Raw genomic sequence first — 24,173 nt, 5'->3', positions numbered from 1 at the left:
CTTTGTTGTGTGTTTAATTTTGTCTTCAACGTGTATTCATTGCAATTACCTTACACCTGAGTTTGTCTAAGTGACTTCAAAAAATCCAATGAATGTTATGGGCCAGTACATATACGTTTAACATTTGTGCTTATATATTTTATGCCATAAGTGATCCGAAACTCATTGCAGTATCTGTATTTGTGTCTTGTTCGATCTCCATGCAATATTTAATAAAGCCTTTATCATTTTAACCTGATCACTCGAGCTGGACTCTTTTGTCTTCTTTCAAAAACACTGATGAAATTGGGACCTTTTTTGGGGTACGTGACAAATTACTGACGTCTGAATGAGTCATAAAAATGTATATTGATGGATAATTTCCTATATAGAAAAGTCTGCAGAATGTGGATAAAATTTTTAAAGTTTTATCCTCTTGCGTGTGGTAATCAGTGGCAGATTTTGCCTGTGCAAATAAGCAAATAAAACCTATAATATTTGCGAACCAATCTGTATTGATACCATGGTTGTATTTACACATCTCATACTTGATAGAGAAGTTTGGAAATTCGACAAGAAAATGGAATACAATGTTAGGCCGGTTTCACACCTCCATATATTTCCGATACCGGAGAAACTTGTACCAGAGATATCCGTGTGTCTGTGTGTGACATACTTGTGGCAACCCTGTGCCGCCTGTGTGCCGCATCAGGATCACACGGACCTGTGCCTGGGAATCAGCGCTATAGTTAGCGTTGGTCCCAAGCGCCGGGTGCTGAACTCTGCCCTCATCATGGTTCCTTGCCGGCGCTGCGATCAGCACCAGCAGGGACAATTATAAGGGTAGTAGTAGTCTTCTCCCGCAGTGTCCCGGTGTAAAAATAAGAATAAAATAAAAAATCCTTATACTCACCTGTCCAGAGATGTCCCCCGCTGTAATCCTCTGACCGCAGATGCCGAGGAGTCGGGTAGAATGAGATGCTCCAGTGAGCGGGGCCCGGAGCTGCGCTCAGTGAGTGACAGGACATCGCTCCTGAGCTCAACTCCGGGGCCCGCTCGCTGCCATGAGGGCATGTTCTCTCTGAGGCCCTGAATCATCAAAGAAATTTCCCCAGAGTTCTGGTGTAAATTGCTTTGAAAAGTCATAAAGTGTTTGTGCATCTTGTAGTTGCGTAAAAATGTTGAGACTTTTGGCATTTTCACGCCAGTTACTCCTGGCTCCTCTAAAATCAGACTGGAGTAAGATTTCTGGAGTATTCAAAGTGAACACTACTCGTCGGACGTTCCAGATTCATTCAGAGGAGTGAGCTTGTTAATGCTTCTGGAGCGTCTGACCCCTTTGCGAGAAAATACACGGTCTTGCTGAATCAGATCCTGAGTGTTTTTGCTGAGTTTCTGGATCAGAAACATGAAGGTTTTTGAGTAGTTTTGACTTTTTAAGGCAAATTTGGAGAGTTTCCACTTTCCAGTTTCTGCTCCAAAAACTCCTAAAAAAACTCAATATGAACATAGCCTAGCAGAACCCATTCACTCACGACATTAAAATCTATTGGTTTAGATTTCCACAAAGGATTTCATTTATTTCTACGTAATGGGTGAAGTTTGCTGCAAAACAAAAAAAAAAGCAACATGTGGAATTTTACTTTTCACTTTGGTGCTGATATTTGGTCTTTTTCAACTATAAAGGATTGGACAAATATTGTACTGCTAGTCCTAAATAAAAAAATATAAAGCTTTTTTTTATACAAAAAATCTATTGCAAATGTATAGAAAAAGCAACAGTGTAGCACAAAAAAATATCTAGATGCTAACTAATAATACTGGTGTACAAATCCAAGTAGGAACTCAATTCACCTCTTTCAAAAAAAGTTGGACTCAATGCAGAGAAAATAATATCCCTTTGCTTGCGCGCTGCCTTATGCCCTTGTCCCTTGGCCCTCACACAAATCATTGATGTAGTCTGCTAGATAACATGGCCTTTGCTCTTCAGCCGCAAGATTGTAATGTATCAGACTTTAACGTGACTTCCGATGTCAAGGTTATGATATTGTTTGTTGAATTTCGTATTAAGGTCCACAACATCACGGACCTTCTTCATTTATTTATAGTACTGTGTTTTAGAAAGTAGAAAATGTCCTATAAGCTCAACAGTAGGGACACAGCTCATCTCGCATGGTCTAATTTTGTATGCAATCTGCTTTATTTTAATGATATCTCTGTGTTTATATGATCTGAATAATTGTTTAATTGATCATCATTGCTGTTTTTCATAAATGGCACAACTCTTCTTCATATGGCAGAGACAGACTGACGTATTTCTCGTGCGAGGATCGCATCATAAACCTCGTACTGGCCGTCAGCTCTCTTGACCTGACCGTCAGCTCTCTTGACCTGACCTTGACAGCTCCATAGAAATCCATCATGCTGTCATGCTCAGGTCAGGAGAGGTGCCGGCCAGACTGTGCAGTGCGATGCGATCATCGAGTTATACAGCAGTCTGTCTCTGCCCATAGGCTGTATCTGGCATTGCATCTGAGCCCTATTTAAAATTATGAACTCCTTTATCATGTAAAAAATTCCTATCCACTGAGCTTGTAAAGTAAAACGCAGCATTTTGGACGCAGCACAGGTGAGCTGCGTCCAAAGCGCAGCTATTCTGGATCGTGGGCACATACCCTTAAAGTCAATAAGATCTGTAGTGATTTGCTGGTATCCTCCTTAAAACAGATCTGGCTTCACTGTCATGATGCAATTATAAAAGTCCTGACACTAGTGTGAACAGAGCCTTCTCACATACGGGTAGATTTATAATTAGAGACATTTTTTTGGAAGCTGCATTGCCTTTATCAGTGCCAAAGCTATCAAAGTTTGCAAACTTTTTGTATTTTTTTTAATAAAGTTCCTCCATTGTTTTTTGCGTTCATTTCTTTCTTGCTTGGGAAAAAAAAATGGTATAATTTTTTCATGCATTTCAAGTTTTTTTTTTCTTTTTCACACATTTTTTTACACACTAATGGGAAATTATACAGTGCAATAACGCCAGGTGTACAAAAGAGAGCACCAAAAATGTAAAAATAAAAAGGCAGAAAAAAAACACAAAAACAATGCAAAAACATAACAGTAATGTGTTTCATATTTTTCCATTGTTTCATAAAATTAGCAAATAACGCCAGAAAAAGTGCAAAGACAGTGTAAAACCTCTTGTAAGATGGAATTTTGTCTCCTGTATGACTGTATAGGTTGCACATATTGGGTCGTTTCTCATTGTGAATTTTTAAATAAAATACTGTTTGTTTTTTTTGCAACATTTTTTCTTTTTTTTTTTCACTGTGCTTTTTTGGAAGCAAGAAAAATTGCAGGCTGACGTTAGCAGTATGTAAATTATAAAATATGAAACACTCTACGCTGAATTTTTTTGTGTTTTTTTTTTTTAGTGTTTTTCACTTTGGGTACTTTTTATTACTTTTTTATCTCTAGATATGCACTGCATTGGGGTATGATATAAACGCCACCAAAAACACTTGCAAAAAAATGAATTTAAAAGCGATGCGAAAGGCATAGTGTGTCTGTCATATCCTGGTATAGCCCAGATTTCTTAGAATTAGCATTTTATTTTTTACTAGAGAGTTTGCACATGCTAGCACTGATTTGGGCTGTTAGAGCTTTCAGTATAACATGTGTGCAGTGTTCCCTTAATGGCTGTCCATACATCTGGTCTCTGTACATCCGAGAGAATTATCACCTCTTTAATATGTCATCGTACTGAAAAATTTTAAATGTTGCTATTGTGCGGCCCTAAACACCGAGCTGTAAAAGCGCATCCACGGTTGGAACAAACGCTAAGCCATAAGTGATAGAGCAGGTGTTTTCTCTGGCTGAAGACTTCCCTGCTCGCACTGCAGCAAACATATACATTGCAAGGTTAAGAAATGGCACTAAATCATGCATTGGAAATGAGAATTAGCCTACTAACTGTTAAGGGAAAATTTATACGTATCCCTTGAGGCCGGGTGACACCATAAGGCAGGTGTATGATGCTTCATCGTTATCCATTCTCAGCTGCTTGTCATACCTAATCAAAATTTCATGACTGATAAGATCTGTATGTCAGGTTTGGCTAGAAAATGAATATCTCTGCTCGGTGTGGATACGGAATGAAAGCCGATAGTACCTGAGAATTCTGTAAGGCCATTAGACCTCAGCCGTTCTGGAGGACACTCATGAAAGATTAAGTGGGGAATGTGTGTGAGGTTAAGAAATGGCACAATGACCTGAGCCCAATTTTATTATAGCATTTTTTAAGCATTCATTGGCATGGATTATATAAGCATCCTAATAATGATACAATATAATGAGCAAATGTCTTCCCTAGGTACCATTTTGCAGATTATGTGCCATATATACCCACAGGGGTATAACTACAGTATAGCCAAGGGGTGTGTGTCAATACACCCAGATTTGCCAGGAGTCACCTATTTTTTTCCTATGCACCTAGTGTTCACTTACATAATATACACTAAGGGGAAAAGTAAATGTCACAGATTTATTACATATAAACCCCACCTTCAAATGTAAAGACCACAATCCATTGCAGCTATGATTCACTCACAGTCAGAGTGCCAATATAATAGAGCTGATGATCCCAATAACAGCCAGAATACTCCCATACCAGACATAGTGACCCAATAACATCCACAATATTCCCTTACCAGATATGGTGATCCAATACAATATTCCCATACCAGACATGGTGACCCAATAACAGCCACGATATTCCCATACCAGACATGGTGACCCAATAACAGCCACGATATTCCCATACCAGACATGGTGACCCAGTAACAGCCATGATACTCCCATACCAGACGTGGCGAGCCAGAAACAGCCACAATACTCCCATATAAGACATGGCGAGCCAATAACAGCCACAATACTCCCATATAAGACATGGTGATCGAATAACAGCCAAGATATTTCCATACCAGACATGGTTATCCAAGAACCGCCATGATATTTCCATACCAGACATAGTGAGCCCAAAACAGCCACAATACTCCCATACCAGACATGGTGACCTAATAATAGCCACAATATTTTTGTACCAGACATGGTGACCCAATAACAGTCATGATATTTCCATACTAGACATGGTGACTCCGTAACAGTCATGATACTCCCATACCAGACAGGGTAACCCAGTAACAGCCATGATACTCACATACCAGACATGGCGAGCCAATAACAGCCACAATACTCCCATACCAGACATGGTGAGCCAGTAACAGCCAAGGTACTCCTATACCAGACATGGAAACCCCAATAACATCCATGATTCTCCCATACCATTGTGACCACAATAACAGCCATGATTCCCTCATATTAACAACAATACCCTCATAACAGTCAGAGTACCTCCAATAATAACAATACCCCCATAACAATCTGCTGCCATCATAAACACTGCAGCAACCTACTGCTAATATATACCTATTGTAACATACCTGGCGGCGTCCTTGCATAGTGGTCCATCTCCCACTGTGCAAGAGCGCGCACTTGATCTCCTGTCCAGAATGTCTCTCTGGCTTCCCTCCTTGCTGTCTGTTTGTCTGTTTTGGCTGCATAGGGCGACGCCCGCTGAACTTCCTGTTTCTTGTACCTGCTGCGGACACGCCCCTGTTGCACCTTCAGCCTATTGCTGTCCATCTTTGGGTATTTATACCACCTTCTTCCTCAAGATGGCGCCTGAGCATTGTTTCTTGTCAGTTGGCTTTTTGTCTCTGACATGCCAGGTCCTATCCTGTTTTCCAGTTCTGTGTCTGAACTGTGGTCTGTTCTTGTGAACACGCTTCTTGCCTGTTCTTTCGCCTTCTAGGGGCCGTATTCCTAGATCTGCCTGTCTGTGCCTTGCGGTATCTGTTCCCGTCTGAACAGAGTCCTGTTTGTGTCTCTGCCTTGCGGTATCTGTTCCCGTCTGAACAGAGTCCTGTTTGTGTCCCTGCGTTGCGGTATCTGTTCCCGTCTGAACAGAGTCCTGTTTGTGTTCCTGCCTTGCGGTATCTGTTCCCGTCTGAACAGAGTCCTGTTTGTGTTCCTGCCTTGCGGTATCTGTTCCCGTCTGAACAGAGTCCTGTTTGTGTTCCTGCCTTGCGGTATCTGTTCCCGTCTGAACAGAGTCCTGTTTGTGTTCCTGCCTTGCTGTCTCTGTTCCCGTTCCTCTGTTCCCTGTTGTCTGTGCCTCGTTTCTACTTTAACCTTGTCTCCCTTTTCCCTCTGTCTGTTTTCTGCATCTTTCTGCAGAGTCTGAACTTGCTCCTAAATTCCTTCTCGTCGTCTCTGTACCTCTGTTGTGAATTTAGTGTACGCTCGCTACTTCTATGTAAGTACTGTGCGTGCTTCTGGTCCTGCCTTTCCTTCTCCGTCTGTTCTTTGTGAACAGAGTCCTATCCCCTTGCCTTGTTTACCGCTCTGCGGTGTCCGCTCTGCTCCTGCTTAGCTTGCCGCTCTTGCGGTTTCTGCTCTGCTCCTGCCTTGTTTACCGCTCTGCGGTGTCCGCTCTGCTCCTGCTTAGCTTGCCGCTCTTGCGGTTTCTGCTCTGCTCCTGCCTTGTTTACCGCTCTGCGGTGTCCGCTCTGCTCCTGCTTAGCTTGCCGCTCTTGCGGTTTCTGCTCTGCTCCTGCCTTGTTTACCGCTCTGCTCCTGCTTAGCTTGCCGCTCTTGCGGTTTCTGCTCTGCTCCTGCCTTGTTTACCGCTCTGCGGTGTCCGCTCTGCTCCTGCTTAGCTTGCCGCTCTTGCGGTTTCTGCTCTGCTCCTGCCTTGTTTACCGCTCTGCGGTGTCCGCTCTGCTCCTGCTTAGCTTGCCGCTCTTGCGGTTTCCACTCTGCTCTTGCCTTGCTTGCCGCTCCTGCGGTTTCTGCTCTGCTCTTATCTTGCTTACTGCTTCTGCGGTTTCCGCCCTGCCCTGCTTCTGCCCGCTGCTCCGGCAGTCCTGTCCTGCCCTGCTTGTGCTCGCTGCTCCTGCAGCCCCGTCCTGCTCTGTTCTTGCCCACCGCTTCGGGCGTTCCCTCTCTGCTGTGGTTGTCTACCGCATCTGCGGTTCTGTGACCCAGTCTGTACTGGGTCTTAACCTCTCTGTGCTCCAGCCCGTCCTTTCGGCCAGTACCTCCCTGCCTGCATACTCGCCTGTATCCACCCATCTGCATACCTGCCGTGTTTGCTTACATCCACCAGTCTGTGCCAGCCTAACCTGCCTGTTCCAGTAATCCCAGTGTGGGTCAACCCCCGTGTCCGGAGTTTGACCTGGAGTAGCACCTGGTCCCTCTGCCCGGTTTCTCCCTGGTGCACTGGCGTCGTATGCCGTCGTGCCACCTTGGTCGGATCGGCCAGATACTTAGTCACGCCCCTCCAGGCACTCTCCGGTCTATGGTCCAGTGGAACCACAACACCCGCACACGCCAGTCAGTCCGGGTGTGTGCATAACAGCATGCTCAGGCCATGGTTCCCGTTGAGCCCCACGGCCTTCGCTCTCTGAGAAGTTTTCCAGCGAATACATGCATTAAAATAAATAAATAAATTTTTTTTTTCCTTTAGCTGAGTTCCAGGCGAATTACGCACCCGTCCAGATGGATCTATCTGCTCTCGTTCCTGCGGATCCGCTACTTTATTATGGGGATCCAAGACAAAGTCGTGCATTTGTGGAGCAATGCATGCTACACTTCAAGTTCTACCCTCTATGTTTTCCCACCGATCGGGTTAAGGTGGCATTCATTATGTCTTACCTGGCGGGTGATGCCTTGGAATGGATCAACCCCCTATATGAAACACAGGATCCGATCCTCCTGGACCTAATGGCCTTCCTGGTGGCCTTTCTAATGGTCTTCGATGATCCTAACCCGGAGGCTCCTGCTGAAGCTTCACTTCCTAATATCCCGGAGCAGCCCCAATGGGTAATGTGTGTGGGTAGCGCAATAGTCCTCCAGCCCAATGAGACCACTGCCCACCCAGAATCCTCACAGGGTGACTACGCTTTCCGGAATACTTCTCCCAACCTCAAGAGGCAGTCCAGACGTGCTAGACGTAGAGGCAAGCCGTCACGCCAGGGTCTGTCCTCCCTGAGACCTCCTGACCCCAACCTTGAAGTCCCTACTAAAGCTTCATCTCCCTGTATCCCGGAGAAGCCCCAACGGGTAATGTGCTTGGGTAGTGCACCAGTTCTCCTGCCCGAAGAGACTTCTGCCCATCCAGACTCCACACAGGAGAACTTCCTGCACCCGGCATCAGATGCTTCACCCACTTTAACCGGTGTGCATGTCCAAGGATGCTCCAAAGCTGTGGTTACCTCAGAGTCTGTGCACCTCTACTACCTGGCGGAGGACCCCCTGTTGCCTCCTGAATCCTCCGGGATACCACTCGATGACAAATGGAGAGAGACTTCTCTACACCCGGTACTCGATACTTTGTCCGCTTCGTCCTGTGAGCCTGACAATGGGTACCCCAAAGTGGTAGTTACCCCCGAGTCTCTACACCCCTCCGACCAGGCGGAGGACCTCCAGTTGTCTCCTGAACCCTTCGGGGTGCTACCTGGTAGCGAAAGGACAGAGACTCTCCTATACTCTGTACCTGATACCTCGCTCGCTTCGTCCAGTGAGTCCAACCTAGTGTACTCCGAAGCAGAGGTTACTCCCGAGTCTCTACACCCCTCCGACCAGGCGGAGGACCTCCAGTTGTCTCCAGAACCCTTCGGGGTGCTACCTGGTAGCGAAAGGACAGAGACTCTCCTATACTCTGTACCTGATACCTCGCTCGCTTCGTCCACTGAGTCCAACCTAGTGTACTCCGAAGCAGTGGTTACTCCCGAGTCTCTACACCCCTCTGACCAGGCGGAGGACCTCCAGTTGTCTCCAGAACCCTTCGGGGTGCCACCTGGTGGTGAATGGACAGAGACTTTCCTATATCCTGGATCTGATACCTCGCTTGCTTCGTCCAGTGAGTCCGACCTAGTGTACTCTGAAGCAGAGGTTACCCGTGAGTCTCTACACCCCTCTGACCAGGCGGAGGACCGCCAGTTGTCTCCAGAACCCTTCGGGGTGCCACCTGGTGGTGAATGGACAGAGACTTTCCTATACTCGGTACCCGATACCTCGCCTGCTTCGTCCAGTGAGTCCGACCTAGTGTACTCTGAAGCAGATGTTTTCTCTGAGCCTCGGCACTCTTCTGACCCGGCGGAGGACCTCCAGTTGTTTCCTGAATCCTCCGGGGTACCACCAGATAACAAAGAGACAGTGACTTTTCCTCATTATGTACCTGATAACCCGTCTATTTCTTCCTGTGAGCTTGACAAGATGTACCTCGAAGCAGAGATTACCCCCAAGTCTCTGTCCCCCTCCAACCCGGTGGAGGACTTCCAGTTGTCTCCTGTACCCTCTGGGGTGCCACCTGAAAATATGTGGAGAGAGACTTCCTTGTGTGCTGTTCCTGGTACTCCACCCGTTTCGTCTGTTGCTAAGGGTGGCTGGATGGGAGGTAGCATCCTAGCTACCCAGAGGAGACCAGTTTTTCCGGTGGACAGTGGAAGTGATCTCTTCGAAGTGAAGAATTGGCCCTCGAATTCCCTGTGGAAGATTCTGGCAGGCCTGAAGAAGAGGGGGCGTAAGGGGGGGGGTACTGTAACATACCTGGCGGCGTCCTTGCATAGTGGTCCATCTCCCACTGTGCAAGAGCGCGCACTTGATCTCCTGTCCAGAATGTCTCTCTGGCTTCCCTCCTTGCTGTCTGTTTGTCTGTTTTGGCTGCATAGGGCGACGCCCGCTGAACTTCCTGTTTCTTGTACCTGCTGCGGACATGCCCCTGTTGCACCTTCAGCCTATTGCTGTCCATCTTTGGGTATTTATACCACCTTCTTCCTCAAGATGGCGCCTGAGCATTGTTTCTTGTCAGTTGGCTTTTTGTCTCTGACATGCCAGGTCCTATCCTGTTTTCCTGCCTGTTTTCCAGTTCTGTGTCTGAACTGTGGTCTGTTCTTGTGAACACGCTTCTTGCCTGTTCTTTCGCCTTCTAGGGGCCGTATTCCTAGATCTGCCTGTCTGTGCCTTGCGGTATCTGTTCCCGTCTGAACAGAGTCCTGTTTGTGTCTCTGCCTTGCGGTATCTGTTCCCGTCTGAACAGAGTCCTGTTTGTGTCCCTGCGTTGCGGTATCTGTTCCCGTCTGAACAGAGTCCTGTTTGTGTTCCTGCCTTGCGGTATCTGTTCCCGTCTGAACAGAGTCCTGTTTGTGTTCCTGCCTTGCGGTATCTGTTCCCGTCTGAACAGAGTCCTGTTTGTGTTCCTGCCTTGCGGTATCTGTTCCCGTCTGAACAGAGTCCTGTTTGTGTTCCTGCCTTGCTGTCTCTGTTCCCGTTCCTCTGTTCCCTGTTGTCTGTGCCTCGTTTCTACTTTAACCTTGTCTCCCTTTTCCCTCTGTCTGTTTTCTGCATCTTTCTGCAGAGTCTGAACTCGCTCCTAAATTCCTTCTCGTCATCTCTGTACCTCTGTTGTGAATTTAGTGTACGCTCGCTACTTCTATGTAAGTACTGTGCGTGCTTCTGGTCCTGCCTTTCCTTCTCCGTCTGTTCTTTGTGAACAGAGTCCTATCCCCTTGCCTTGTTTACCGCTCTGCGGTGTCCGCTCTGCTCCTGCTTAGCTTGCCGCTCTTGCGGTTTCTGCTCTGCTCCTGCCTTGTTTACCGCTCTGCGGTGTCCGCTCTGCTCCTGCTTAGCTTGCCGCTCTTGCGGTTTCTGCTCTGCTCCTGCCTTGTTTACCGCTCTGCGGTGTCCGCTCTGCTCCTGCTTAGCTTGCCGCTCTTGCGGTTTCTGCTCTGCTCCTGCCTTGTTTACCGCTCTGCTCCTGCTTAGCTTGCCGCTCTTGCGGTTTCTGCTCTGCTCCTGCCTTGTTTACCGCTCTGCGGTGTCCGCTCTGCTCCTGCTTAGCTTGCCGCTCTTGCGGTTTCTGCTCTGCTCCTGCCTTGTTTACCGCTCTGCGGTGTCCGCTCTGCTCCTGCTTAGCTTGCCGCTCTTGCGGTTTCCACTCTGCTCTTGCCTTGCTTGCCGCTCCTGCGGTTTCTGCTCTGCTCTTATCTTGCTTACTGCTTCTGCGGTTTACGCCCTGCCCTGCTTCTGCCCGCTGCTCCGGCAGTCCTGTCCTGCCCTGCTTCTGCCCGCTGCTCCGGCAGTCCTGTCCTGCCCTGCTTGTGCTCGCTGCTCCTGCAGCCCCGTCCTGCTCTGTTCTTGCCCACCGCTTCGGGCGTTCCCTCTCTGCTGTGGTTGTCTACCGCATCTGCGGTTCTGTGACCCAGTCTGTACTGGGTCTTAACCTCTCTGTGCTCCAGCCCGTCCTTTCGGCCAGTACCTCCCTGCCTGCATACTCGCCTGTATCCACCCATCTGCATACCTGCCGTGTTTGCTTACATCCACCAGTCTGTGCCAGCCTAACCTGCCTGTTCCAGTAATCCCAGTGTGGGTCAACCCCCGTGTCCGGAGTTTGACCTGGAGTAGCACCTGGTCCCTCTGCCCGGTTTCTCCCTGGTGCACTGGCGTCGTATGCCGTCGTGCCACCTTGGTCGGATCGGCCAGATACTTAGTCACGCCCCTCCAGGCACTCTCCGGTCTATGGTCCAGTGGAACCACAACACCCGCACACGCCAGTCAGTCCGGGCGTGTGCATAACACCTATCCTTCAAATGAGAATTCTATTCCGCATGTATAGACTCCAAGCTCTTTTGGAGATTTTCCTATTTTGTTGGGAGGTTTCCTGTAGAATAAAAAACTATAAGGGTGCAGTCAGATGGCCGTATAATTTGGAACACAGTGCATTGACTGGCCGGTGGCTCTCATGACCCGAGTGCAACAGCTTTGTGTATTTCTATGCTGCTGTCATGCTCAGGTCGGGAGAGCCGCCAGCCAGTTTGTGCACTGCATTCCAATCTCCTATTTATATGGCCGTCTGACTGCGCTCTAACTTAAGCTGAGTGACAACCTTTATGTTATCTTTAGTTTCTAGCATCTTGACCAAACCTGATATGAACATGTACACACTCACACACAGGAAATGCCGCACCTACACCCAACTGGTCCCTGTACAGACTAGAAAGGCCCTAGCCGCACAACTAAAAACACCACCTCGGACCTAACTCCCTAAAAGGCCGTCGAGGTGTTACACGCACGCTGCTAGGTTCAGATAGGGGCGAGACAGGTTGCATGAATTCTTTGGAATCCTGGGGGAACCGTTACTCAGGGCAACCATAGACCATGTGCTGCAGCTTCTCTCAGACACACAGGGGTATTGACCCTAAGGCACAGACATGTAGATTGTTTCATTTGCTGACCAGACACACTTGACAAGAGTCCTCATAAATGGTAGAACAGTAGCAGTTAACAAGAAGCCGCACGGCCAGTGCAAGTTAAGTCTTATGAGCAACAGGCTCCAGTGACAAACAGTTTAGTTTCCTTAGCAGCACAGCAGTTCACAGTCTTCCCAGTAGTACAGGACAGCACAGTTCTAATGCAAAGGCACATTAATGAACACAGCATTCTTTACAGCACAGTGAGATGGATGAGGGGGGGAGGGTTTGCTGAGGGAGATGATCCCTGTGACACCATGTCTTACAGTCCATATCTTTGTGCCTGACAATACTCTGCACTGCTAGTTCAGGAACTCTACCTGACCTGTGCTTAGCTTCAGTCCTGACTTGAATCCTTTTCACTTGCCGGGGCACTTCTGTCAGATGCAGAACACACACACCACCTTTCTCTTCGGCTCCAGCCAGACAGTAAACAACTTCCCCACAATCCCCCTGGGGGTCTGCTAAATCACTCCTCTTCTCCTGTGACTGTGTTAACCCCTCTAGTTGCTGGATGCTTCTGGAGCACAACACTTCCTGTCTCGTGCTTGTGATACTTCTAATAGTTGCTGAATGCTTTTAAAGCAACAGCACTACTTCTGCATGTCACATCATACCTCCTGAAGAACCAGAGGGTAGGCCACAACACACTGCCAACAAGGGGAAAGGAAAGTGTGAAGACATATGAAAACCCAACGTGAGAAACTAAGACACATTCTTAGTTTATAGGAAGTTGAATAATATTACATCGGATCGCAGATGTCAAAGTATCACTTTATTCAACTTCTTATGACCTACATGCCAATATAGGCAGCTTAGGAGGGTTGATCCTACTGACAGATGCCCTTTAACAGTCAAAGTGGCAACTACAGTCACACAGCAACTGATAGGATTGACAAAAATAGTTGTGATGTACAGCACTGAATGCGGTGCCGACAAAGTCCCTGTCTCTACTGGAACACAGCGATCACTGGGGCTAACTTATAATACTGACAGTCCTAGACCTAATAGAGTGTTTAGCATTAGTCCTCATTCAGACGTATGATTTTTTTTTTGTATGCATTTTTGGATTGTGTGTCTGTTTTTTACCATCAATGCGGCATCTTTTTGTTCCATATGCAAAACAAAGAAAAGTTTCCAAGCTTCTCCTACCCATTGAACAGTAAAAGGGGACAGCACCCACACATGAACAAAGTCATTTGAACAGTTTGATCCAAAAATCGGATGACAATAGGACCTGTGCACAGCACTATAGACTACAATGGGTTTGTGTTCTACTCTTAAGAAACACAAATAAAACACATGTGTGAAAAAGGGTGGTTTGAATGAGGTCTTAGCCATAGCCTTAGAAGTTTGCTGCTAGTGTGGCACATTAGCTGCCATGGTGAAAGGGGTCGCCATAGATGTCCTGGCATTTATGGCTTGTGACTATGTAATGTGCTGTGAGATTGTGAGATTAGTGGAGCTGATATTTGGTCACAGCTCCATTTCGGCAACGTATCTTGGTATTAATGGAGTTGTGTGACTCCAACAAAAAGTTTACAAGTGGCATGGATTTGTTAAAAATATTAAAACAAAATGAGGCACCAAATCACCAGACTGCTCCAAATCATTGAGTTTTGTGACTGGTTGCAGTGGTGAGATGACTGGAATGGCAGATCTTTCGAATGTTGCATCTAATGGTGACCCATCTGGGTCACCTTTACCCATTCTCTTGGTGGAAGGGGGATAGAAGACCAATATAATATTTTGTATACCACGCCAACGCTTGCCCCCTCCAGAGAGAAGTGGCAAGACAGCAGCTCATAAACTAACAGGGTAGTGAAGGGATGGGTGGTAGTGAGAGGAGCATGGGCATGCAACCACACTGTAGACCGAGAGGACAGCATCCAAAAGTCAGCCAGCATCTCCCTTATCTTTCATACCACCCAGATAGTGATATGAAAAATATATATATTGCTATTTAAAAAAGTCTTTAAAAGACAAAAGCCTTATTTAAAGGGGTTATCGGGGACTTTGCTTATTTTTCCCTATGCGGCTATGAACCTATAGGTAGGTAGTTGCCTGCCTGTTCTGCCCGGTGCCAGTCTTTGCTAGCTCAGATCAGTCACGGACTACTCCCGCCGACAATTCTGCTGCTGTGTTTGACCTCACAACAGAGCAGTTCTTTCTCTAACCAGTCTACTCTGTTGATGGGGCGTCACTGCCGATATCATGCTGATTGACAGCCTGCTCCCCGCAGTTGTCTGCTGGACACCTGCTGTCAATCAGCATGACATCGGCAGTGACGCCCCATCAACAGAGCAGAGTGAAAGAGAAGAAGCTACTCTGTAGATGTGATGTCAGAATCAACGGTACGATCAGTCCGTGACTGCTCTGAACAAGCCGAGATTGGCACAGAGCAACTACTTGCCTGTAAGTCCTTAGCCCCACAGGGGAAAAAAGCAATAAAGAATAATTAAGAAATAAGCCAATAAGACTTATTCCCTTTAAATCTCATATTCTATGCCTCATCTTAGTATTTGGATCTGTAAGTTCAGACAAAAGTTGGCATTTTCCCAATTACATCTGATCATGATACTTTTAGCTCTTGCACAGATTGATGTCTTTCATAATGATCCCTTGCGTCCTGGCCTAAGCTCTAGGGGTGTCATGATTGAGATGAAGCAGGCAGGAAGAAGGCTTTAAATAACGATACCCCTTGGTAAGGATTCTGACAACTGACTTGAGATAGAGTTTATGATCATCTTATCTACAAGAGCTAAAGGCGTGAGGTCCACTCATGGGTCATGTCTTGGTCTGATGAAAGGGGAGTCTCCAGGTCCATCATAAAGGAGCCCTCGAGCACTGCCCCATCGCTCAGTTAACCCCGATTCTGCTTTGCTAGTCAAGGCTGAAAGAGCACATTTGCAATTCCTTCGGTCCTTATCTGTGTTTCCACTTTAATTTGACCTAAAATGTCCTCTAATTTTCCTCTAATGTCTAATAACAGCGAAAGAGAATAGCAATGTGTAGACGGCCTTGATTTTGCTAATCCCTTCTGGATGGATTCTCTATTGTACTATAAACATCAGTCGACTTGTGTAGGATAAGTGAAGCAAGTAAGTGTTGCAAAGGAATGTCAGCGCCAATTAGAATCAGATGGTCATTGCTAACCGCTCCGAACTACGAGAAGTCAGCACGTCCTGCATTATTCGCGCTGCATTTCAGGCTCATGGGAAATATCCAGGGATATGTGATTTAAGCTAAGAACTGACTGGATACCTTCTTTATAAACTTTAGGTCAGTGCTTTGTTAGCAAATTGATTCTGCATGTCAATCTGTGTCAATCTTGAAGCCACCCAATGGGAGAACCTGTAGGCAGAGGACACATCATTTTATGTGTGTCTCTTCCGCAATGCTAGATTCTCAGAAACAATTTCAGTTACGGCACGGCTGTAGACAACTATTCCAATAAAGCATCCAACAAACAGGTTTTTTTTCTTTTTTTCTTGCATGAATAACACTTTCACACTTTTTTTTTTAAATAAGCCTATGGTTTGATGATCTTTAAAAACTCTTCATATTCATTTCAATAATAATAAAAAAAATCTACTTTGTTAACTTTGTTATCCATACAGTGAATTTTTTAAGAATTTCTCCAACAAGGATTTCAGAAAATATTTCTTATTTGTCAAGTCAAAAGGATGCAACATACGGCATAAAAATGCTTCAAAAACTAATTCAAAATTGCTTCAAAATAAGCTCCAGAAATAAGAAGAAAAACATTTTCTGAGGTGGATTCCTCTTTTGTTTAGTTTTTTTCACTCTTGTTTTTTTCATTAGTTTTATTTCCTATATAGAAGCCTGTAGAGAAGACATATTAAAAAATCCACACTTTGGTGAAGATCTCACTTTGTTGTCGGTGCAGCCAAAGATTTTTTCCAGGCGAAACCACTTCAGCTGAATGATGCCTCTGTAGCATACCTGGTGGCGTTCTTGCGTGGTGCACCATCCCCCACTATGCAAGATCGCAAACTTGATCATCGGTCCAGTCTGCTAGCCTGGCTTCCCTCCATGCTGTCTGTTTGCCTCTGTTCTGGCTGCTTAGGGCGGCGGCCCGATTACTTCCTGCTTCTTGTAGCTGCTGTGGGCACACCCCTAATGCGTCCTCAGCTTATTGCTGTCCGTCACTGGATATTTAAACCAGCTCCACTCTGGAGCTGATGCCTGAGCATCTCGTTCCTTCAGAGGGCTTCTTGCCTCTGTTGTGCCAGGTCCTGTCTGAACTATCTCCTAGCCTGTTGTCTGTCCGCCTTCCTGTAGGCTGTATTTCCAGGCCAGTCTGAACACACTCCTGCCTGATTGTCCTGCCTTCTAGGGGCCGCATACCTAGATCTGTTATCTGTGTTTTCTTGCCTGTCTGTCCAACTTCCTGGAGGCTGTATTTCCAGGCCAGTCTGAACACGCTTCTAGCCTGTTCGTCCCGCCTTCTAGGGGCCGCATACCTAGACCCGCTCCTGTATCTCGCTGCAGTGTCAGTTCTTGTCTGAATTCTCTCCTAGACTTTTATCTGTTTTGTCTCTATGTCCGTCCCTTCCCTTTTCCTGCATTGTCTGAACCTGCACCTAACTCCTACTCGCTGTCTCTGTACTTTTGTTTGTGAGTTTTTTGTCCACTCGCTACTTCATAGCAAGTACCTTGTGTGTATCTGGTTCTGCTTGTCCCTTTTCCCTTCCTCCGTATCTTCCTCTATTTTCCAGTCTGTTCCATGTGAACAGAGCCCTGTCCTCTCTGCCGTGTCCACCGCACATGCGGTTTCTCTCAGCTCTGACTTGCCCACCACTCCAGTGGTTTTTCCCTGCTGACTTGTCCACCGCTCCAGGCGGTCTCGCTCTACTCTGCCTTTGCTCACCACTCCAGGCGGTCTCGCTCTGCTCTGCCTTTGCTCACCGCTCCAGGCGGTCTCGCTCTGCTCTGCCTTTGCGCACCGCTCCAGGCGGTCTCGCTCTGCTCTGCCTTTGCTCACCGGTCCAGGCGGTCTCGCTCTGCTCTGCCTTTGCTCACCGCTCCAGGCGGTCTCACTCTGCTCTGCCTTTGCTCACCGCTCCAGGCTGTCTCGCTCTGCTCTGCCTTTGCTCACCGCTCCAGGCTGTCTCGCTCTGCTCTGCCTTTGCTCACCGCTCCAGGCGGTCTCACTCTGCTCTGCCTTTGCTCACTGCTCCAGGCGGTCTCACTCTGCTCTGCCTTTGCTTACCGCTCCAGGCGGTCTCGCTCTGCTCTGCCTTTGCTCACCGCTCCAGGCGGTCTCGCTCTGCTCTGCCTTTGCTCACCGCTCCAGGCGGTCTCGCCCTGCTCTGCCTTTGCTCACCGCTCCAGGCGGTCTCGCCCTGCTCTGCTCTTGCTCACCGCTCCAGGCGGTCTTAACCTGCTTTGCTCTTGCTCACCGCTTCGGCGGTCTCGCCCTGCTTTGCTCTTGCTCACCGCTCCGGCGGCCTCGCTCTGCTCTGCTTGTCTACCGCATCTGCGGTTCTGTTCCTGAGTCCCAGTCTGTATTGGACCTTATCCCGTCTGTGCTCCAACCTGCTAGTGCCAACCTGTCTGCACTCCAGCCGTGCTTGCCAGTACCCCCTGCCGGCATACCAGTCGTGCTTACCAGTACCCGCCTGCCTGCATACCAGTCGTGCCTGCCTATACCCACCAGTCAGTGTGCCAGCCGAACCTGCCTGTTCCTGTGTTCCCCGGTGTGGGTCAACAGCTGTGTCCGGGTTCTGACCTGGAGTAGCACCTGGTCCCCCTGCTCGGTTCCTCCCTGGTGCACAGGCGTCGTTAGTCGTCGTGCGACCTTGGTCGGATCGGGCAGATACTTAGTTACGCACCTCCAGGCACTCTCCGGTTCATGGTCCAGTGGGATCACTAAACACGCACACGCCAGTCAGTCCGGGCGTGTGCATAACAGCCTCTAGTTTTTCTGAGGAGGCTTTGCTGGTGGCATTACTGCCGTTCTACTGGAGGCTTTCACGCTCTACTGTTAAGCTGTCACAGGTGTGACACACCAGGTCGCTCTGGAGTCGGCTGTAGAAGATCACTGCGCTTGGCATTGCAGACACCTTCTTGATTCCCTCATCTCTGTAGTATAATTTTATCATTCTTCCATTAGGACACTGTTAAAACGCTCGGATGCCGCACACAGCACGCAGAGAGTATGGCAGTGGTTTAATTCAAGATTTGGTTTCTCCACGCAGGGAGTGTAAATTTAAGTAACACAACAATAAAACAGTAAAATCGGACAATAAACGATTGTGGTTTAACTATAACATGGAAAGGATGAACAATACGGCGCAGTCCCAAAAGTTCAGGCTGAATAAGAGAAGGTAGATTACTGGAGGCTTGTGTGGCACCCCAGGGGTCCGGTTGCCATAGTGGCATTGCTTCCCTCACAAGATGTGATGCCATGCCTGGAAGCAAGCAGGGGTCCCCTAATAAGGTTTTACTAAGCATGCAACACTTTCCTGGCTCCAGACCAGCAAGGGGAGTTCCTCCCCTTGGCAACTGGGATCTGGATGTGGGGTTAGTTATTCTTAGTGTGAGGTGTTGAAGTGAGGACATCGAGGAGAGAGGAGCTGGGGAGTGGAGCTGCGCGGCAGTTCACCCCAGAGGGACACAGAAGAACCGGACACGGGAGTCCGAGGCTGTGGGGCACCAAAGGCCCAGCAGTAGAACCCGGAGGGCAGGACACTGCAGGTCTCCTGGCCCCATCAGAAGTCCGGAGGCTCAGCAGCACAGAGGGCCCAGCACAGCCACGTGGGAGCGACACACCAGCAAGGCCCGAGCTGCCTGCCATACGGGTGAGCACAGAAACGTTGCACTCAGGGACGAGGGCCACCGCACAGCTACAAGCAGCAGGGCCAAAGAGTTTAGTGGAAAAGGAAGCCTTCCAACTTCACCTGGCAAGGAGGATTCTTTACTTGCTTCCAGGCTGCCCAGACTTCCACTTCTAGCCACTACCCTAGTCCCGGCTTGTCTAATCACCACCAGTAAAGATAAGAGGAAACCGCCATTAAGTTGTGGACTGATTATTGCTGCGCCATCAACCCCTGCACTACAACGCCCAGCATAACCTATAACATCTACACTGCCCTGGAGCTAAGCTCTACCTGTGGAGAGCCACACCATCCCTGCTGCACTCACATCAGCTGCAGAGGACCTGCTCCGCAGCTGCGGCTCCCTTTAGCCGCATACCACAGGTGGCGTCATGAACTTTATACAATCAGTATAAATCCCCTATCAATAACCCCTTTTTATTGACCGCCCTGGGTCACGGACCGGGTCACCCCCACTGTGACATCCCCCAGCATCTACCGGCCCGGCACCGGGTACCCCACGGCCCAGGGGGCACGTCAACTTGGCGTCACGAACAGGATTCACGAAGCCCGGTATAACCGGGTCCTGTGTGCCATAGACTTTATTGAACTGTGTTATCACGTGGTTTGCCGCCCGCCGCGGGGGAAGAAAGAAGCCCCGATCCGGAACCGCCGGGTAAGAGATCCTTCTGCCTGCAGAGCAGCATACTGGTACGTCAGGAGACGCCCAGGACCTGGCTGAGGTTCACTAGGGGAGAGGAAGATGCCCAACATGGAGGAGGGTTCAGCCGCAGGCGCGGCCGCTGCCACTGTAATGCCGTTATCAATGCCATACATACCGGGGGCAGCGTGGTTGCCCCAGTACTTAGGAGAGTCGCACACCCTGAACGACTTTGAGGAGAGACTGCGCAGTTTGTTTAAAGTGTACCCCCTGTCGGAGGAGCAGAAAGTCAGCATCCTCATAGGCCAGCTAATCGGTGCAGCCCAGAGAGAAGTGAAGTCCTGGTCGGGCAGAGACAAAGGCACTGTAAAAGAAATACTGGCCCGGTTAAAGGATACCTTTGATACCCGCACTGCAGCAGAAATTAAAATGAAGTTTTACGGGTGTAAACAAAGGGTGCAGGACAGTGTACGGGACTATGCTCTAAACCTGCAGGAGGCGCTGCGGGCCATCAAACAGGTAGACCCCGACAGTGTGCGAGATGAGGACAGATTGCTAACTGAGCAGTTTATTGAGGGGCTCCTGTCTAACACTCACCGGACACAGCTGCGCATTATGGCTCTGCAAAACCCTGATCTGGACTTTGCACAATTTAAAGACAGAGCCATCCGGGTGCTGCGAGAATCAACACCAAGCGGCGCTGCATCTCACCGGCGCCCAGCTATCACATACCACTAGGAGGCTTCCTTTTCCCCAGAACCTGTGGAAGCTGACGCGCAGACTCTAGACAATGACCCGTCTGCGGACCTGCGCCTTCAGGTCCAGGAGCTGACCAAAAGTGTGGCTGCGTTAACCAAAACCGTGCAGGCCATTCAAGTGTCCCCCAAGGAAAAGATCCAGCTGGCTTCCAGTCCAGATGATGTCCCGTGGCGACGACAGAGAAGAATTCCACTGATCAGAGGGAGGAACAGCGACCGTTACGACCAGGACAGACAACCCATCTGCTGCCGCTGTCAAAAGGCGGGACACTATGCAAGATTCTGCAATTTAAACGAGCTACACCTGGGGCAGAGGGTCCACCCCCAGGAGTAAGACGACCAGGCCCACAAAGCTGGTGAGACAAGTACGTGGGAGGATGACCGGTCCTACCTGTCGTGCTTGATGGCATCCCAATGAACGCGTTGCTGGACACTGGGTCCCAGGTGACCACGATGCCATATATCCTTTATAAACAATACTGGACTGACTCAGACATTACCCACAGTCCAGATGAACATCTTAACATCTATGCCAGCAATGGTCAGCCCTTGCCTCAGGTGGGGTATAAAGAAGTGACCATAAAAGTTGGCAAAGTAGAATTGCCATCACAAGGAATGATTATTGTTGACATTGATCGCTCAGAAAGTCATCCCATGATAACCTCAGGCACTAATGTGATAGAAAATTGTCTTGGAGAAATTATTGTTTTGTTACAACAGGTTGCAGAGACTGTCAGTTCCAGTCAGCAGCGGGTTCTGCAGAAAGAAATCAGAGCCCTGATGAATAGACAACAGGTAGAACTGTCTGGTGGTGAAGTTGGCAGAGTAAGGATGAGTGATCCGTTCCCCATTGCAATGCCCCCTAGGAGCAAAATGTTAATATGGTGTCAGCAATTGGTCTCAGGGGTCAAGATTATCAGGCCCTGGTAGAACCCGTATACTCTGACAGTAGGCCCACCATCTTGACAGCCAGGGGGGTAGTCGATGTCCGCAAGGGGAGAGTACCGATACGCATCCTGAATTGTGGTGAAAAAGGGGTCCAGTTGCCCCGGTATGCTACCCTTGCTAAGCTGTTCACTGTCAGTAACAACGCAATAAAGACAGTGGAACCCTTGCCTCCATCTAAACCGTCGGAGAATAATGGCTCAAAGGGGCAAATGGAGGATTGGTGTCAGAAGCTACAAGTGGGCACTGACTCCACCCCTTTGCACCAAAAGCATGGCATATACCGGGTGGTCCAACAGTATGAACGAGTCTTCAGCAAACACCCACTAGACTTTGGGCAGGTAAAAGGGGTCCAACATCATATCCCCACGGGAGATCATCCGCCCATTAAAGAGAGGTACCGGCCTGTACCCCCAGCTCACTATCAATGTGCCAAAGGAATGTTACGGGAGATGAAGGAGGCTGGGGTAATCAGAGATAGTGGTAGCCCCTGGGCAGCTCAATTAGTTCTCGTTAGAAAGAAGGATGGTACAATGAGGATGTGTGTTGACTACAGGCAAATTAACCGCATTACACATAAGGATGCCTACCCATTACCCAGAATTGAGGAGTCATTAGCTGCATTAAGATCTGCTAATTATTTCTCCACTTTGGATCTCACCAGTGGGTACTGGCAGGTTCCTGTGGCAGAGGCGGACAAAGAAAAGACCGCGTTTACAACACCAATGGGCCTCAGTGAGTTCAACTGCATGCCATTTGGGCTCTGCAACACCCCAGGAACCTTCCAGCAGTTAATGGAGTGCTGCCTAGGACACAAGAACTTCGAAACTGTCCTGCTGTACCTGGACGACGTAATTGTCTACTCGAAGATATATGAAGACCACCTGGAGCACCTGGCCGAGGTGTTTGAAGCCCTATCTGGTTTTGGCCTGAAGGTAAAGCCGTCCAAATGCCACCTGTTGAAGCCCAAGATGCAGTACCTAAGTCATGTGGTAAGCGCCGAAGGTGTAGCCCAGACCCTGAAAAAGTCACCGTAATCAAGGACTGGCCAAGACCCTCCACTATCAAGGAAGTGCGACAGTTCCTTGGGCTGGTAGGCTACTACAGGAGATTTATCAAGGGTTTCACGAAGATAGCAGCACCCATGCAGGACCTCCTGGTATGCCAGTCCAAGAAGGCCAAGAACCCGAAACCTCCGTTCAAATGGGGTAAACCAGAAGACGAATCTTTCACCTGACTGAAGATAGCTCTGAGCGGAGACGAAGTCCTGGCCTACCCCGACTATGGCCAACCCTTTATACTTCATACAGATGCCAGCAACGTGGGATTGGGAGCAGTGCTGTCCCAGGTACAGCAAGGCAGAGAGAGAGTGATTGCCTACGCCAGCAGGAAGCTCCGGCCCACGGAAAGGAACCCCGACAACTACAGTTCCTTCAAGTTGGAGTTTCGCGCCATAGTCTGGGCTGTAACAGAGCGCTTCAAGCACTATCTCGCCTCCTCCAAATTTACAGTCTTCACAGATAACAACCTGCTGACGCACCTGGAGACTGCGAAGCTTGGTGCCCTAGAGCAATGATGGATGGCCCGACTTTCTAACTACGAGTTTACCATCAAGTATCGGGCGGGGCATAAAAATGCAAATGCTGATGTGCTGTCCAGGATGCCCAACTTGCCAGATCAGGGAGAAGACCCGGAAGAGCTGGAGGAGATTGAGATACCCGCTTTCCATCGTCATGGGGTGACCCAGTGCTCCCACTGTGTAAGGGACATGCGCTACGCCAACAGCGAGGCCACGTTCAACCCATTGCCCCACCATGGATGAGCAGAAACGCAGGATAGCGACCCGGCTGTCCGCCTAGTCAAGGAGTTGTTGATGCAAGCTGACTCGTACCCTGATCCAGATGCTCCACAGGAGACCCAACAGTTGTGGAAGGAGAAGGGAAAACTGTTCATCTATGAAGGAAAGCTGTGTCGAAGAAGCAACAACTCCCGGACACATGAACTGGTCTGGCAGGTGGTAGTCCCGAGGTGGGATGCGTCAATAGTCTTAGAAGCATACCACGATGGAGCAGGACACTTCGGGTGGAAGAAGTTGAAAGTCCTGCTACGTGAGCGATTCTACTGGGCTGGCATGAGGAAAGCAATCGAGAGATGGTGTCGAGAATGTGGTCCATGCAACCTGAGACGAAAAGACCGTGACAGCCAGAGGGCTCCCCTGCAGCCCATCATCACCAAACAGCCACTAGAACTGGTAGCCTTGGACCACGTGAAGCTAGCCCCAAACCGGTCAGGCTATGTCTACGCTCTCACCATAGTAGACCACTACTCCCGGTTCTTGGTAGCAGTGCCAGTGAAAGACCAGACAGCTCAGACGGCAACCAAAGTGTTCCAACAGCACTTTTGTCGCCCGCATGGTTACCCTGGGCAGGTGCTTACCGACCAAGGTCCAGCCTTTGAAGCAGAGGTGTTCCAAGAATTCTATAACTTGTATGGGTGCAAGAAAATAAGGACGACGCCGTATCATCCCAAACCAATGGGCTGTGTGAGAAGATGAATCAGGTGGTAATAGACCTGTTGAAGACGTTGCCCCTTGAAGAACGTAGCATGTGGCCAGAGA

This window comes from Phyllobates terribilis, unplaced genomic scaffold, assembly GCF_046119375.1.
Source record: "Phyllobates terribilis strain yellow unplaced genomic scaffold, ASM4611937v1 Scaffold_10__3_contigs__length_209671492, whole genome shotgun sequence".
Classification (NCBI taxonomy): Eukaryota; Metazoa; Chordata; class Amphibia; order Anura; family Dendrobatidae; genus Phyllobates; species Phyllobates terribilis.
The sequence above is the reverse complement of the archived record's forward strand: the minus strand, read 5'-3'. Positions refer to the sequence as shown.